Source organism: Micromys minutus (assembly GCF_963924665.1).
Source record: "Micromys minutus genome assembly, chromosome: 25".
Classification (NCBI taxonomy): Eukaryota; Metazoa; Chordata; class Mammalia; order Rodentia; family Muridae; genus Micromys; species Micromys minutus.
In genome coordinates this window covers 5,939,386-5,955,271 of record NC_137960.1, presented here as the reverse complement: position 1 = coordinate 5,955,271, position 15,886 = coordinate 5,939,386, and the positions used below count along the sequence as shown (strand labels likewise).

The window sequence follows — 15,886 nt, the reverse complement described above, 5'->3', positions numbered from 1 at the left end:
AGTACGCTGCGGTCTCCTCTTGCCATATCTCAGGGGCCTCCTGTAGCCTTTCTGCGTCAGTTTGTCTTGCTGCCCTTCGTTCTGGCTCATTGGCTCTCGTTTCTCCTCCTCTCTCCTCGCTTTGTTCTCTCTGTCCCCCTTAATTAGCGATACTCTGGGACCGAGGTGTTTTTATTATGTTTTATTTATTGAATGGCTTTGCCGTTTCCTGTTCTTAATTTAAAAGGCAGATCGATGAAATGCTTTATATTCCCCTGCTCAAAACAAAGCTAAGCCAAGTTGTTTTTTCACTCCCGCCGCTCTTCCTTGTCTCCTTCCTTCTCCCCGGGAGGAAAAGATACCTCATCTACATCCTTGTAATCGACAAGAACATTTAATTTATTCAGTTCATTCATCCCATTAATTATTCAGGAAGTAGTGATTATGTGCCAGGCACTGTGCTGGACTCAGGGACCCCAGAGATAATTCGAAGCAATTTCCCTGTCCTCCAGAGGCTCCTATTTAGATGGAAAAGCTGGACACCAATATGTGACAGACAATGCTCACGGTGCCACGTTAATGCATGTAGTGTTGTGTGCAGCCCAGGGAGGGAGAGGGAAGGATACTGGGCGGAGAGTAAGTTGGGCTTGGAATCAAAGATGAACTGGTATCTTGATGTAAAGCAGTCTCTCACGAAGACAGACCAACCCTGAGATGAGAGGGTGTCCGTGCCTGACTTAAGAGGGTCCCAGGGAGTATGGCAGCACGTGTCAGTTCATGTCTCGAGGCTGTGACAAGAGGCTGGAGAACAACCCCTTAGAGGAGGGAAGATTTATCAGGCTCAGTTCCAGAGTGTCCGTCCACAGTTGGCTGACTCCGCATTTCTGAGCCCGTGCTGAGGCAGACGGTCAGGTGCTGAAACAGAGGAACAAACAGAAGGGATGTACCCTTCAAAGGCACGCCCTCAGTGACACCCCTCCTCCCATGGCGGTACCCCTATGGATAGCCTTTTCAATAAAAAAAAAAAAATGTTTTAACTAATTAATCTATTTATCGTGTGTGTGGACAGGGTGCATAAGCCATCTCGAATGTGTAGAGAGGTCAGAGGACATCTTGTTGGAGTTGGATCTCTCCTTCCACCATGTGGATCCTGGGGGAATCAAACTCAGGTTTTGTCGGTCTTTGCAGCAAGCTCCCCTTACCTGCCCAGCCATCTCACTGGCCCAGTCTGGTCATCTTCAAATTGGCCAATGGATTAAATTACTGGTTAGAGCAGAGCCCTAGAAAACGCCCAGTGGTGTGCTGTGGTAATTTCCTGTCTCTCAGGTTAATCTCAGTGATCGTTATAGAAGGAAGGGGGGGGGGAAGCCTGGTAGGAAGAAAGTTAACAGCGGGTGGTCAAGGAGGTAGCTGAGTTCTTCATCCTCTGTCAGCTGTCTTCCATCACTGGTGATGCTGCCAAGAGATGGGCTTCCCCTACAGGGCTGGCCTAGCACACGGATGGATGGCCGGAGAACCTTCATGTAGGGAACTGAGGGCTCTGGTCGTTTTGAATTAGGCTGACGCACGCCAAAGAAGCCAGAAAGAAGGAATACTTGTGGTCACCAACATCTCTGCTACCATACGTGTTGGGGGAAGGGAGGAATGTTTCAGATAGACAGAACTCCCGAGAGCGCCCCCTGCAGTTTCAGGAGGTCTCAAAATTCAAGCTCAGGAGACCTCACTCATAGAAGAAAGATAAAAACACCTTCCCAGCTCATCCGAGGTGATTTGCAGGGAGTCCCGGCTCGCCCAGGTCCCTGCAGAACAGAGTCCCATTCAGCCCTTTCTTTGAATCCCTCAACCGCGCCTCCTGCCAGCCTATGCGAGGCTATTTATGATGTCCTGTCGATATCTGTCTTGGCGCGGGAGCGTGGAGGGGACGGATGGAGCCTGGGGTCCTATCCATCAGTCACTTGGCCGCAATCTCTAAAGAGATTTTAATTGTGAACTCAGATTTACTCCTGCCATCAGCTGCGCCCGCCCGCCTCTTCACCAGCAAGAGCAGGGCCTGCAGGCCCGCTGCGCTTTGCCAAATGCACGTCTTGTAGCAACGCCGAGGAAATATTTGCTGCAGTGAAACCGTGTGCCCTGCGGAAAGCAATCGCCCTAAATCGCCCCCTGACAGCCGTCCCGGCTTTTTGCTACACAGATCTGCTTTCCTGTCCGCCTTCCACCCTGCTCTCTGCCACCAGCGACAGTGGCTTCTAACTTGAAATGGGGAGAGGTTGAGGCAGGGGCCACACACCTCGCCCTCTCACAGGCCTTGAGGTAGAGGGTTGCAGGACATTAAGGTGGCTCGTGGCTCGAAGACCCAGCCCTGAGTGAGGCAGGCCTGTCTCGGGCTGGCCAAATAGCCAATGCCCTATATGGCCCACTTACAGCTGGAGGTGGGTCCCAGGGGAAAGGACATTCTTCAGGGGCTCCATGACTGGTTAGGGTTTGATGACGATCAGGGACTTGGCAGAAGGGTAGATCTTTGGGCCATTCAGCGTCGAATATTCCAGGGACCGAGAACTGCTTCACTGTGTACACTGCGTGCCTCCCAGTGGCTCCTCTGCTAGGCTCCATGGAGATTTCTCTGTGTAGGCAGAAGGGGAGGTGAGGACATGCTTAAGATACGTTATGCGGCATTCTGAGAGAATTAATACAAACGTTGTTTTAAACAATGCTTATCTTGGTAAAAGGGAGGAGGAGGGGAGAAAGGGGAAGATGGGAAGAGGGGAGAGGAGAGGGAAGATGAAGAGGAGGGGGAAGAAGGAGAGGGAGGAGGGAGAGTAGGAAGGAGAAGAGGAGGTAGATGTGCAAGAGGGGGAAGAGGAGGGAGATGAGGAGAGAAGAGGGGAAAAAGAGGAAGGAAAGAATAAAAGGAGGGAAAGGAGGAAGAGGAGAAGAAATAGGAAGGGGAGGAGGGAGAGGAGGAGGAAAGGAAGGAGAGAAGGAAGAGTAGGAGAATCAGTAAAAGGGAGGAAGGCAGGGTGGAAGAGGAGGAGGATGAAAGGAGGGAGGGAAGGCCAATCTGCAAAATCATTCGAATGAGAGCCGCCCACTTTGCCTCCAAGGCTTCCAGCTTGCCCAGACCCAAAGATCCCATTTGGTGTAAGCGTACACTCACGTGGCTGCCAGCAGGCTCACTTAGTGGAAGTCATCCTGTTGTTGAATCTACTTGTCCACAAGACCTGGGAGCTGCAGACTGTAAAACCCTGGAAATGCGAATAGCTTTTATTAGGGGCACCGTTTCCAGAGCTGGGCAGCCCTCCCTCCACCAACGAGCAGGAGCATTATGGGAAATGGGAGATACAAACCTGAGCGTGGGGACCACATAGGTACCAGGTCACTTGTACCCTCCTGAAGAGTCAGAGAGCCCCAATCCCCTTGCCCTCCAAAGCTCTCCCAAATTAGGCCACTAGGAGAAAGACGTCTGTCCACTCCCTCCTTGTTCCTAAGCTGTGCCCAGCCTCTCTCATTCAGTGGCATCTGAATGGGCCGGAGTGGGCAGTTGGAATGCTGTTAGGCAGCTGTCCAGGACACCCCACCCCCATCACACAGGCAAGCCACCTGGGAGCCGGAGGGCAAGAGGTTAACACAAAGGTCAGGGAGCACCCACTAGTCCTCTACACTGGGATTGTCAAGTTGGGGGAAAACCCTTGAGAGCATTCTCTCCCGGTCCCTCCATGCTGAGTGGGGAGTGGGGAGGAGCCGGCGAGGAGAGGTCTTCACGGCCAAACCTGATTCAGTATAAACGGGCTGATGCTCATTCCTCACCCGAAACCTTCCTCCATCAGACATGGCTTCCTGAAGGCCAGCGCCTATAGACCGCACACGCTACGGTAGATGGGGACACACCATCTACCGTAGAATGGTTTGAATGAGGCCGGCTTCCTTCAGTGGACTAGACACCCAGCTTCCGCCTCAGGGACGACTTAGCGGGAGTACTGGAGTAGGAGTTGGAAGAGAAGAGGTAGCTTGTCCCTGTCTCCAGCCGGAGAGCCTGCCTCACCTTTCCGGGGTTGTTTACCTTGGCCCGCTCCTTCTGCCCTGCTCTCCCAGCCGATCTGATTGCCGTAATTAGTTAATCAGTAACTGGCATAATTTCTCCCTGATTAATGCAGGAATAATCACCCGCCAGGGCTGCCAGCAATTTGCTTATCAGAGTCACTTTGAAACAGCTTTGAAAATGAGCGATTGGCACCTTCCTCAGGGTTAAATTTAGAGCCGGGGAGGCCGCCCTCTGCCGTGGGCGGCTGGGAGTGGCACGCGGGGCTGACAGGGGAGCCTCCGCCCCAATGTCTGGAGCAATTGGTGTGGGTGACTGCCATAGTTCTGTGTCTGGCTGATCCTGAAGGAGTACTGTAGGGGGGGATATTTGTGCTGGGGCGGCTCCCCAGGACAGGTATGGGGTGCCGTGGCTGCCTCTGGAATGGAGCTGACCCACGGGGATATGGGCAGAGGCCTTGGACTATCGATAGGGCATCGGGTGACAGCACAGGACAAAGGACATGCTTTACACAGTAGTAATAATAATTACAGCACCAACAATAGCACCCAAGTCAATTTCAGTCCATTTATTTATTTATGCCTTCTTTTGGCTGTTTGTTTTGTTTTGTTGAGACGGGGTTTCTCTGTGTAGCCCTGGCTGTCCTGGAACTCACTTTGCAGACCAGGCTGGCCTTGAACTCAGGTTGGCCTCTGCCTCCCAAGTGCTGGGACTAAAGGCCTGTGTCACTATGTTCCTACGGTTCCGGAATGAAACCCAGGGCCCTGAACAATCCAGACAAGCACTGTACCCCTAAGCCACATACACACCCCCAGTAGAGAACTCGATCCATTCTTTATATACATTACCTCATTTCATCCTAGAGAGATGAAACTATCCGACGAGTGAGTTCATCCACTGGACCATTATCTGACTCTTTATCTTTTTCCACAATTTTACCTTTAATTAAGGAAAATTTCCCACGTGGGCAGAAACCATTGGGATAATGAGCTCCTATGAGCTCACCACCACTTTCTACACCGTATTAGTGCTGGTATCTGTTTAAACCAGTTCCTGAAACAGTAGTGATCTCCCTGTAACAGACTCTGATAATCAGAATCTCTGCCTCTTGGGGCTGTCAGGAAGTTTAATGAGATCCTTTGTGAAGGTCTGAGGTAGATGTCGAGCATCACGATTTTCAGAGTGGAGGATAGTTTGGCTGGGTATTGAAATCTGTAGGGTCCAGAGGATGTCCCTGTGCTATGGCCTCCTTCATGTCCCCATCAGACATGGGGAATAAAGGAGGCCATAGCACACTAGTGTGTGCTCCAGTCAGCTGGCACGGGACATTCACATGCTTGCATGCTTCCACAGAGTTATATCAGCTAGGTTTGTTACTCACAGACAGGCAGCAGAAGGTTAAAAAGGTGTGGCTTTATGGGGGGATAAAATCTCTTCTATGCACGGCCTACCTGCAGCATAGCAGGAGGACCCTGGGAAGCAGACAGCAGGGATAACACACAATGGATGAAAGCCCTGATGGACATTTGCTCTTGGAAGGATCTGGAGAAGAACTCACATGGTGCTGGGAGATCACAGAGTTGAGAAACAACCATCTATAACAAATCAAGCATCACTAATAAGTAGTGTGGAACCTGATCCTCAGCACCTACATGTCCATGTATACACACACGTGTGCATGTACACACACGTGACCTTACTCTTGACTTGCAAATGAGCTGTTCTGTACACTCTGGCCATTGCTCTTGTCAGCAGGATGCAGACACAACATGTCCTGCATGTGTGCATTCTTGAGAACTACAGGGAAGAAAGTGGGGAGCCGGGCAGAGACTGTGTGGATCTCAGGTCACTTGGGTCTTGCAGGGATGGGGAGGCAAGGCTGGTGTGATTGCTTTGTTTTATCTGGATGGACCTCAGGGTGTCACACATTCACCATTGCTGACTGTCGAGTTGACTTTCCCAAGGGAGGTGGAACAAATGTCCACTGGCCACAGAAAGAAGAGACCAAACCCAACAACCGAAGGAACAATTGCACCACGGTCCAGCACGGTGGGATGATATGTCACTGGAATTACAGATCACAGGTGACCCCAAAATAGCTACACCATCAGGAAGTCCCACCCTAGCATGGATGACCACCTCCCCATTGCTGAATGGGTAGAATTTGCCCTCACTACAATTAACCTTCCAGGGTATATGCCTCTTCACAGCCCAAGGTCCCAGACCACATGCAGCTAGCGCTGAATTACAGCTGGGAGGAAGGTATAGGCACAAAGTATAGGAAGGCATCATTGGAATCTCAGAGAAGGGTCTAATGACACGCCCTCCCCAGCCCTCCTTCTGAGGGAATGCAACAGACCAGAACTTGAGAACTTTGGGTAGTCAAGGTATCAATGGTTGCTACATTCAGAAGACGATTGAGCTATACCTGCAGCCCCTGGATATTATTAATCTTTCCCCTCTCTGTGAGTCGCCTGGAGACCTGTAAGTGGGGTCTAAAGGGATGATCAAAGGGGCCGCTCTGTTCCAGAAGCTGAACCTCAGCTCTACAGTCGCTATTTGGTTCATAGAGTTCTCCAGTTTTCCTCTATCAAAGAGCTGGGACAAAACACAGGCGCTCTGCACCAAGAGTGTTGGGGTGTCTACATTCTCAGATTTGCTGTAGGGGGCGCTGCTGAGTTGGGAGGTGAGAAAAGCAATGGAGACTTTGCCCCGTCCCGCCCTCCCCACCACCAAGGTTCTCACCGGCTGGTGGGAACCGGATGAGTTAAACGATGATGCGGAACAAGACGAGCATTTGCCTGGAAGTAACGCGCTCCGGAACAAATCAGAGTCCTGACCTGGCCTACCAGGGCCTGGACCCTTGGCACATGCACGCTGATGGATGCACGTGTGCGTGGGCATGTGTGCACATGCGTGGCCTCGGGCTCCTGACTTGCAAATGAGCAGTCCTGTGCACACATTGTCAAGGAACACCTGTCATAGAGAAGCCTTTGTTAGGGTGAGAAATAATGAGACGTTAATTTAGAAAGATTTCTCTGTCAAAGAGGTGAGACTGCGCGACTGGAGGCATTAAAAATAAATCATTTAAACACCACAAAAGAATTTAAAAACAGACCTCATATTAAAAGAATCAAGCTGCTCCCATTGGCCAGGAGTAGATGGGGTGCCCCTCCTCCCACCGTGGGTAGGCGTCAACTTCGGTACGTGGTGCTGAGCTGGCCTGCTCCTTCTTTGTGCAATGTCTCCTGCTTTCATGAAGATCTGTTTTCTCCACTTGGCGGGGGGGCGCGGGGGGGGGAGACTGGACTTACCTTCTGTCGTTTGTGTTCCTCTTTCATCTCCTCCACCAGCTGCTTTTTCTGTATTCTCTTAGCCACAGGGACCCCCGGTACTGAACTCTCGGTACTGAACTTTCCAGTGATCTCCTCCATTCTCCGTGCCTTCTTATTTGCTCGATTTTGTTGTTTTTGTTTTTCGGGTGCTCTCATGTAGCCCAGGCTGGTGCCAAACTCAATAAGTAACTGAGGTTGACCTTGAACCCCTGATCCACGAAGCGCCTCCACCTCCGGAGTGCTGCGATCATAGGCATGCGCCTGCACACATGGCTTGCTTTCTAGGCTTTACCACGCACCGGCAGACATCTTCCAAAACAGTTTCTATCTCTGACCCGTTCTTCCCGAAAGTACTCCGGGCTGTAGTTCTTCTCCTTGGGTCCCGGACACCTTCCTCAAGGTTCCCTTGCTGGAAATTCCAATTCAATTTGTCCTTTTCAATTTGTCAGACTCTTCTTCCGAGGATTAAATTATCCTTCTTTGATATCTTCACTTTCAATGGGCACCACCATTATCTAAGACCTTCAATCAAAAAAAAAAAAAAAAAAGTGCTACCACATCTGCCCCCAACACACCCTGTGAATCTAGGGGCTTCCTTCTCCCGGCTGGCTCTGCCTCCCGCCCCCCCGCCCTCCAATACACCAGGATCCAGCAGTGTTCTCGTTTCCTGCATGATCTCTGTCTCTAACTGGGTCTCCTTCCCATCTACCCTCCAAATCCTGACTGGGGATGTGAAGTCCAGGCAACTCAAGAAGTTACCGGAGCACTCCATGACGGTTTTATCCAGTGCCCTTTCTCCTCTTTACCTCTCTTTACCTGAATCACCTGACTAATCACCTTGCTGGGGTAGCTGAGGGGCCGGTGGTACAAATGTCTGCTCCTCAACTCTTGGGACATATTCCTCTGTCACCCTCCTTCCTACCTACTTTCTGCCTTTTTCCGAAAATGCTTCACTTCCAAGCCACACCCCTGCCCCTCCCCAGTTTTGTTAGGTTAGGTATTAGGCTGAGCTTCAAAAATAAAGAGTGAGTGGCCCTGCACTCCTGATCTTTCCAAATCTAACTCCCAAGAGCTAGGATTACAGGCATGCACCGAGACACCCGGATTTATCTCACTTTAAAAGAAGCGGCACTTATTTATGTGTTTAGTGTGTGTGCACGCACACAGTCACCTTTGTGCACGTACGGTGTTCAGAGGACAACTTGCAGAAGTTCTTTCTCCCTTTCTACTGTATGCGTCCAGTGGATCAAAGGCAGCAGAGCCCTTCACCCGCTGTGCCATCTTGCTGGCCCTTTATGTTCTAAGACTTTCTGCAGATGCCCGAAACTGAAGCTAGGACCAAAAATCTATGCACTGTGTGTTTTTCCTCTGTATACATAATGATGATAAAGTGTAATCCTTAAATTGGGACAGGTGAGAGATTAATAACAACTAAAAATACAAGTTGCAACGATACAATAAAAAATTACAAGTGCACTGGTTTTACACTTTTCTGCTTAATATCTTTTCAAAAGCTTTATGTGCGCGAGTGTGCCTCAGTGAGCTTGTATGTGCCGTGTGCATGCAGGAATCCACTGGGGCCACAAGAGAGCATCGGACCCCCAGAACTGGAGTTACAAATACACGCTGCAATCCAAACCTTGGTCCTCTGCAAGAGCAGTAAGTGCTCTTGACCACCCAGACGCCTCTTCAGCCCCACACTTACTAGCTTTGGACATTGCCGCAGACACTGAACTTGCACGCAAGGGACAAAGGTCATGGTTTCTGAAGCCCTAGCATGAGATCAACCACTCCATGTCTGTCATCCTTTTCTGTTCCATAAGGACTTAAGAATATGTACTACTTTTAACCAGGACCCAAGTTTGGGTCCTAGCACCCATGTTGTGTGGCCCACAATGACCCTTGACCTCAGTTCCCAGAGATCCAATCCCTCTTCTGAACTCTGTAGGTATCGGCTCTCATATGTGCATGCTCCCCCCACACATATATGACAATAATTTAAAAAAATGTAAACAGTTTAAAAATCTAGAAATTGTCTTCACTAACATTACCAAAAGAATACAGCACATTAGAATAATTACTATGAACATGATCTACCTAGAGCTTTGGAGTTCTTGCTGTGTTTCTATGAGCATTTAACATACCGAAAAATGCTATGGTTGAGCTGGAGAGATGGCTCAGCCGTTAAAGGCTAGGCTCATGACTAAAAATGCTATGATGCCCTAGTGCATGTACCGTGGCTCGTGGTTTGGGAACTATGAACCTGGTAGCTACCTGGAGGGGACTCAAGACGTAAGTAAGCCTTATCTGAGTGAGAGACTGAAGTCACTGTGGTTGGAAGGGAACCCAGAGAGACACAGACGATTTGGAGGAGGAGAAGCCCCCCTTTTACCCTCTCCGGCATAGGAATTCTAGTGGGCTGTCAAAGGGCATTCAGGCAGAAAGTGGACACCACTCCAGACGTCTCACACAAGAGGAGTATAAGACAGATGGTTTGTCAGACAGGGATGTTAAGATGACTCAAGTTACTGAGAGAAGGAAACTGTGGTCTGTCCCCTTCTTATACTACAGAGACAGAGGCAGGAAGTCATCCCATATCCCCAAGGTAACTGCAATAGCAGTGAAGACCAGTAGGAAGCTGCTTGGCACAAGGTTTGCTAATGCACAGCTTGAGGGACCATCTCTGCAGAGGAGAGAGGGCAAAGGCTGAAAATGATATCAAATCAGCCCTTGAGAAAGCTTTAAGGGTCTGGTTATGGGATGGAGACTAGGCAGGGGAAAGGCCACCTTGTCCAGACCCTTTTTGTTGGCTGAGGTTCATGTGGGCACCATTGGGAACATGTGGGTATCAGTGGGATCCTGTGGGCATCATTGGTATCATGTGGGCATCACTGAGATCATGTGGGCATCATTGAGATTATGTGGGCACCATTGGGATCATGTAGGCATCACTGGAGTTATGTGGGCATCATTGGGATCACATGGGTATCATTCTGAGAAGTGCTGGCTTATCCTTGAATGGGGGCGAGGGGGATATTCTGTGTGCTGCCAGACAGCAGAAAGGCACAGAGATTGGGGACAAGCCTACTGTCCTCAAGTCACCCCTCCACCTTGACTTCTGCTCTTCACAAGGTCACCTTTGAGTACATAGTCAATTCAGGCCAGCCAGCGCCACAGGAGATGCAGTGTAAAAGCAAAACAAAGATAAACACCTTAAGGACAAAACAAACCCTAAAGGTTGAAACAGGCCATGAGGCTAACTTAAAGGGAGACAGGAAGGTGGGACCTCAGGAGAGAAGGCTGAGAGCAAAGATCAGTGACTGCTCTCGAAAGGAACTTGGGTTCAGTTCCCAGTACCCACACACGTGTCAGCTCATGACTATTTGTGACTCCAGTTCTGGAGATAGGATGCTTTTATCTGGGCTCAGTGGGGCCCAGGCACACACCATACTTATGTTTAGGTGCACACACACACACACACACACACACACACACACACACAAAGCCATAAATACAGAAGGAGGAGGAGGGGCTGGAGAGATGGCTCAGTGGTTAGATCACTGGCTGCTCTCCCAGAGGCCCTGAGTTCAATTCCCAGCAACCACATGGTGGCTCACAACCATCTGTAATGGGATCTGATGCCCTCTTCTGGTGTGTCTGAAGACAGCTACAGTGTACTCACATATATGAAATAAATAAATCTTAAAAAAAAAAATGAGGAGGAGGAGAAGAAAAAAGGGGTGGGGGAGTGTCTGTCCAGATTTCCTCTAGTCAGGGACTATAGGCAACTGTTGATTAGTGTTTTCTTCTATTTTGGTATGTGCGTGTGTACCTGCATGTGTTGTACGTAACTCCCTCGAGTTGAAAGTCTCCTTAGGTCACTTCTCGCCCGGTATTTGGTCACAGTAACAGGAAAAGAAGTAATGAAGTGTGCACTGAGGAGAATAGGCAGGGTTCGATAACTTTCCCATAGACTCCCAGGGCTAAAGAATGCAATCATGGCAGGACCCAGATATGGACGCCCGTGCAGAGGCTCTGCCTGAGTCATGTGGATGCAGAGGAGGACGCCTGCAGCTAACTATCGGACTGAACACGGGGTCCCCAACGAAGGAGCTAGAGAAAGGACTGAAGGAGCTGAAAGAGTTTACAACCCCATGGGAAGGACAACAGCAGCCAACCAAGCCCTCCAGAGCTCCCAGGGACTAAAACACCAACCAATAAATACTCATGGAGAGACCCATGGCCCCACGTGCAAGTGTAGCAGAGGACAGCAGTGTCTGGCATCAGTGGGAGGAGAGGCCTTTGGTTCAGTGAAGGTATGTTTTCCCAATGTAGGGTAATGCCAAGGCGCTGAGGTAGAGAGGGTGGTGGTCAGGAGAGGGAGCACCTTCATGGAAGCAAGGGGAGGGGAAGTGGGGGGAGGGAAAGGGATGACATTTGAAAATGTAAATACAGAGAATATCCAATTAAAAAATGAAAATAAAAAAGAACACAATCATGTGCTCCAGACACCATGTCCTCTTCACGAGTCAGCCTTCATTCCTTTTCACCGTGTGTTTTTCTTCCTTCCCCTTAATAGAGGAAGATGCTCTTCCTAAATCAGAAGGATTTACAGGAGCAGACCGAGAGCATGATCCAGCGTAGGGGGTGGCTTTGGCTCTGTGCAGCCTTGGAATAGCGCTCGGCCCTCTCTGTTCTGTAATGAGGGAAAGGTCATGACCCCGGCCCTATGACCTCAGATAAGATACTGACCTCAGGCATCCTCTAGGAAGGGCCATGTGCTGGCTAGCTGGGTGAGCGATTGGATGTGGGGGGGATGGGTAGTATGGTACACCTCACTAACAGGGTATGGATGGTGGCACCCTGTTTTACGTGATGGAGGCTGTTCAGAGAGCGAGGTGCAGACTGGCAATCTGATCTGCTTCCCCTGCGTCTCCTCCCCACAGTCTGCCCGTGTCTCATACATACTAAGTCCTTATCACATCAAGAATTCATAATCATCCCAAAATATTCAATGGGGACATGAAATATTTACACACAAGGCACCAGACAATGAAACGAGTGTGTCCCCGGCCCTGACAGAAACCTCTCTCTTTCGGGGAAGGATGGGGGCGCAGGTTGGCGTTGAGGGGGGAGGGCAGGCCGGGTGCTTTCCACAGGTCCTTCCTCATTCCCCAGAGCTCTGAGCTCACAGAGTGTACTTGGGGTGTGAGGAGAGCATTAGCTCTCAGCCTCCTGCCTGCTCCCCATCTGGGAACCTGAGGGTGAGTGAGCCTCTGAGTAACAAGGCTCGGTTGACAGGAACTCAGGGGCTTCCTCTCCATCACTGGAACCTCAAGTCTTCTCTTCCCTGCCAACCTCAAGTGTTTCAGGGAAACTCGTGTGTCTGTTTGCTTACACCCCAGTCATGGGACCTCACAACCATCGGTTAGCAAGATTTAGTTCAAAAGCTCTTCCTTGCAAGGCAGGCCTGGGGGTTCATGCCTGCAAGCCCAACACATGAGAGGCTGAGGTAGAAGGAGCCCATGTTGAAGCCAGCTGTCGTGAGTTCAAGACCAGTCTAGGCTACATAGAGAGACCCTTCTCTTCCCAAAAAGAAAGAAGGGAAACAAGGAAGGAAGGAAAGAAGAAAGGAAGGAAGGAAGGAAGAAGGAAGGAAGGAAGGAAGGAAGGAAGGAAAAAGAGGTGATAAAGTAAGCATTCTCTGGCTTTAAAATGGCTCCACATTCCACCCCAGCCCTGCTCAGCTTGGCATCCCTGCAGCTTGCTCAGAGGTCACCTTGCCCAACCCCATGGCAGCCTGGGTCTCTAGTGTCAGCAGACCCCCAGCTCCGACAGCACATTAGGACACACCAGAGCGCAGATGGGCCCCCAAGCAGCCCTAATGGCTCGTCTATCTAATTAGCATGCAATTAGCCTAATGCATATTTTAACATCACATCAGAGTCGCTCATCAATCATCCCCTAGCCAGGCATAGACAGACAGACAGACACTTGGCCCGCAGAACTGGGAGTAAAAAGATCTTGCTAGTGACTTTTGGGGGGCCCTTTCCCTGCTGTTAGGGAGCTATGGGGTTGCCTGAGAGCTTTGCCAAGTCAAAAGACTGAAAGTTGTTCCTTCTAGCTCCCTTGGCAAGAAAGAGACACCCAGGCCTCAGTTTCCCCACTGCAGCTAAACTGCCACTTGGGCCAGCAGAATTGGCTGCATCTTTATGTCTAATAACACCAGCTCCTCAGGATACTGTCTCTCCCCCATCCCCTTCATCCCCAAATCAGGCTGTGAATCCTTTGAAGGCAGACTCCTGTCTTTTCTCCACTTTTCTCAGAATTCCCGGCTCAGGACTGTGATCCAGGATAGAAGGAGCACCAAATACGAGTGTGACACAGAGTAGAAAAAAAATTGAGGCTCAAAAGCTGAAGGTTTGACCCAGTGCAGGCCCTCTGTGGGCTAGCTGAAGTAACTGTGAAAGGGTGCCTCAGCTTCCCTAAGCTTCCACTTTCTCAGACACAGAGGGGTCCGCATCCTGCCTGCTTTGTGGAGCCGTAGAGAACTCGCTAGTTGGCATTATCTTTCCTCGCTTGGCCTTCAGTTCTCAGGCCCCTTCTTGGACTCTGGCCACTTGGCTGCTGGTGGCAGGAGAGGCCTAAGTTGGGGGCGGGGATGGGGGTGGGGAGAAGATCTTTGTGTGGAGAGGTGGGGTGCTGCAGTGAGTGGGAGAGCCTTTCTCCTCCATGGGGATGAAGTGGAATGTGACATTGTTCCCACCAGACCCCGAGCAGCAGAACACAGAGGCGCCTAAATATTTCATGGTCAAATTCATCAATAATGGAGACGGAGACTAAATTACATAACTGTCACCTTTCTGTTAAATAATATTTTCTGCAGGGGGCTGGGAAGGGGCCAGGGAGGCCTTTATTGCGAGTCATGAATGATTTAGGAAAGCAAATAAAGGGGATCTGGAAGAGAGAAGACAGACTTCTAGAATCATCTAACATATTGCCTTGCCGTGGGGGACAGCTGGACAGACGGGCGGAGAGGGTCTGGCATCTCTAGAGTGCGGCAGACAGACTTCTGTTACTATAACAAAACACCGGAGATAAATTAGTAGAGAAAAGAGGGAAGCAAGCGGGATCCGGAGACAGAGCGCGGTTGGTAGAGTGCTGCCTGAGCCAAGTCCCCCACTGCAGACACGAGGTGTGTTGGCACATGTCTGATCTCAGCACTTGAGAGGATCAGACCTTCAAGGTCATTCTCTACTACATAGAGAGTTTGGGGCCAGCCCAGGCTACGTCAAATCTTGCCTGAAACAGAGCACAACAAACCAAATCTAAACAAAAAGGGCCAGTGGGATAGCCCAACAGCAAAAATGCACATTGTGCAGCAGTGGTGATCTGACTTAATACAGGCTAGTATTCGCAGCTCCTGGGAGGCTGAGGCAGGAGAATTGCTGCAATAGTGTGGCAAACCCATATAGCTGGCCTTTGGTTACTTTGTGGGTTCTCCTTTCTTCCACCCTTTCAGCCCCAAACACTAGATAAGAGAGAAAGGGGAATAGGAAGAAAAGGAACGAGATCCCTGGATAAAGTCAGGGACTGGAAGAGGGGTAATGTTACATCTAGACTGCTTTTTGCTAATTAGGGGTGTCAAATTTCTTGGGGCAAGTTTGGTCTTCACCATCAGGATATTACATTTTTTTCTTCCTTTTCTCCTTCTTCTTCCCCTTCCTTCCCCTCCTCCTCTTCCTCTCCCTCTTCTCCCTCCTCCCCCTCCCCTCCCTTCTCTTCCCCCACTCCCTTCCCTCCTTCCCCTCCTTCCCTTCTTTCCCCTTCTCTCCCTCTTCTCCTTTCTCCTCCTTCCTCTCCCTTCTCCTCCCTCCTCTCCCTTTTCCTTCCCCTCCTCCCCTCCCTCTCTTTCTCTTCCCCTCTTCCTCCTCTCCTTCATCTTCTTCACCACCACCCAGGGCTGCTTAACATACTTCAGCCAAGAGCAGCCAACAATCCACACCTTAGGGCCCTAGCATTTTATATACCCTCTGAGAAGTTCCCAGAATCCCAAATGTCATACAATTGCAGAAACTATAGCTGGCAAAACCACATCTCTGTTAGAGTCTGAGGCAAATCATAGTCAGTTGCTGTGGACAGTCTGAAACAGCCTTATGCCCCCACACTTGAGATTAAAATGAAAGCACATTCCGATTTCTGTGGTTTGTTTGTTTGGGGTTTTTTGTTTTGTTTTGTTTTTTAAGAAACCAAAATTCTCACTACAAACCTGAGCTACACACTGAGTTCCAGCTATTGAGTGGAACTCATAAAAAGTGAGAAAGAAAGCTGAAGAGATGGCTCGGTGATTAAGAGCACTGGCTGCCCTCCCAGAGGTAGGACCCATGTTTGATTACCAGCAACCACAGGGTGGTTCACAACCACCTGTAACTTCCGTTCCAGGGAATCTGATGCCCTCTTCTGGCCTCTGCAGGTATCTGGCATTCATGTGGTACATGCATATACACACAGGCAAAACACCCATATATGTACAATA

The 15,886-nt window shown here is 50.0% G+C and overlaps 1 long non-coding RNA gene across 1 annotated transcript; it reads right to left on the bottom strand.

Annotated features, from left to right (window-relative positions):
• Window positions 1-492: 492 nt before the first annotated feature.
• LOC308437235 lies at window positions 493-3,368 on the bottom strand. The gene is made up of 3 exons (XR_013975552.1): window positions 3,134-3,368; window positions 2,401-2,599; window positions 493-894 (listed from the first exon to the last, which is right to left on the bottom strand). It is a non-coding gene; the product is annotated as an uncharacterized lncRNA (long non-coding RNA).
• Between the last annotated feature and the right edge of the window lie 12,518 nt (window positions 3,369-15,886).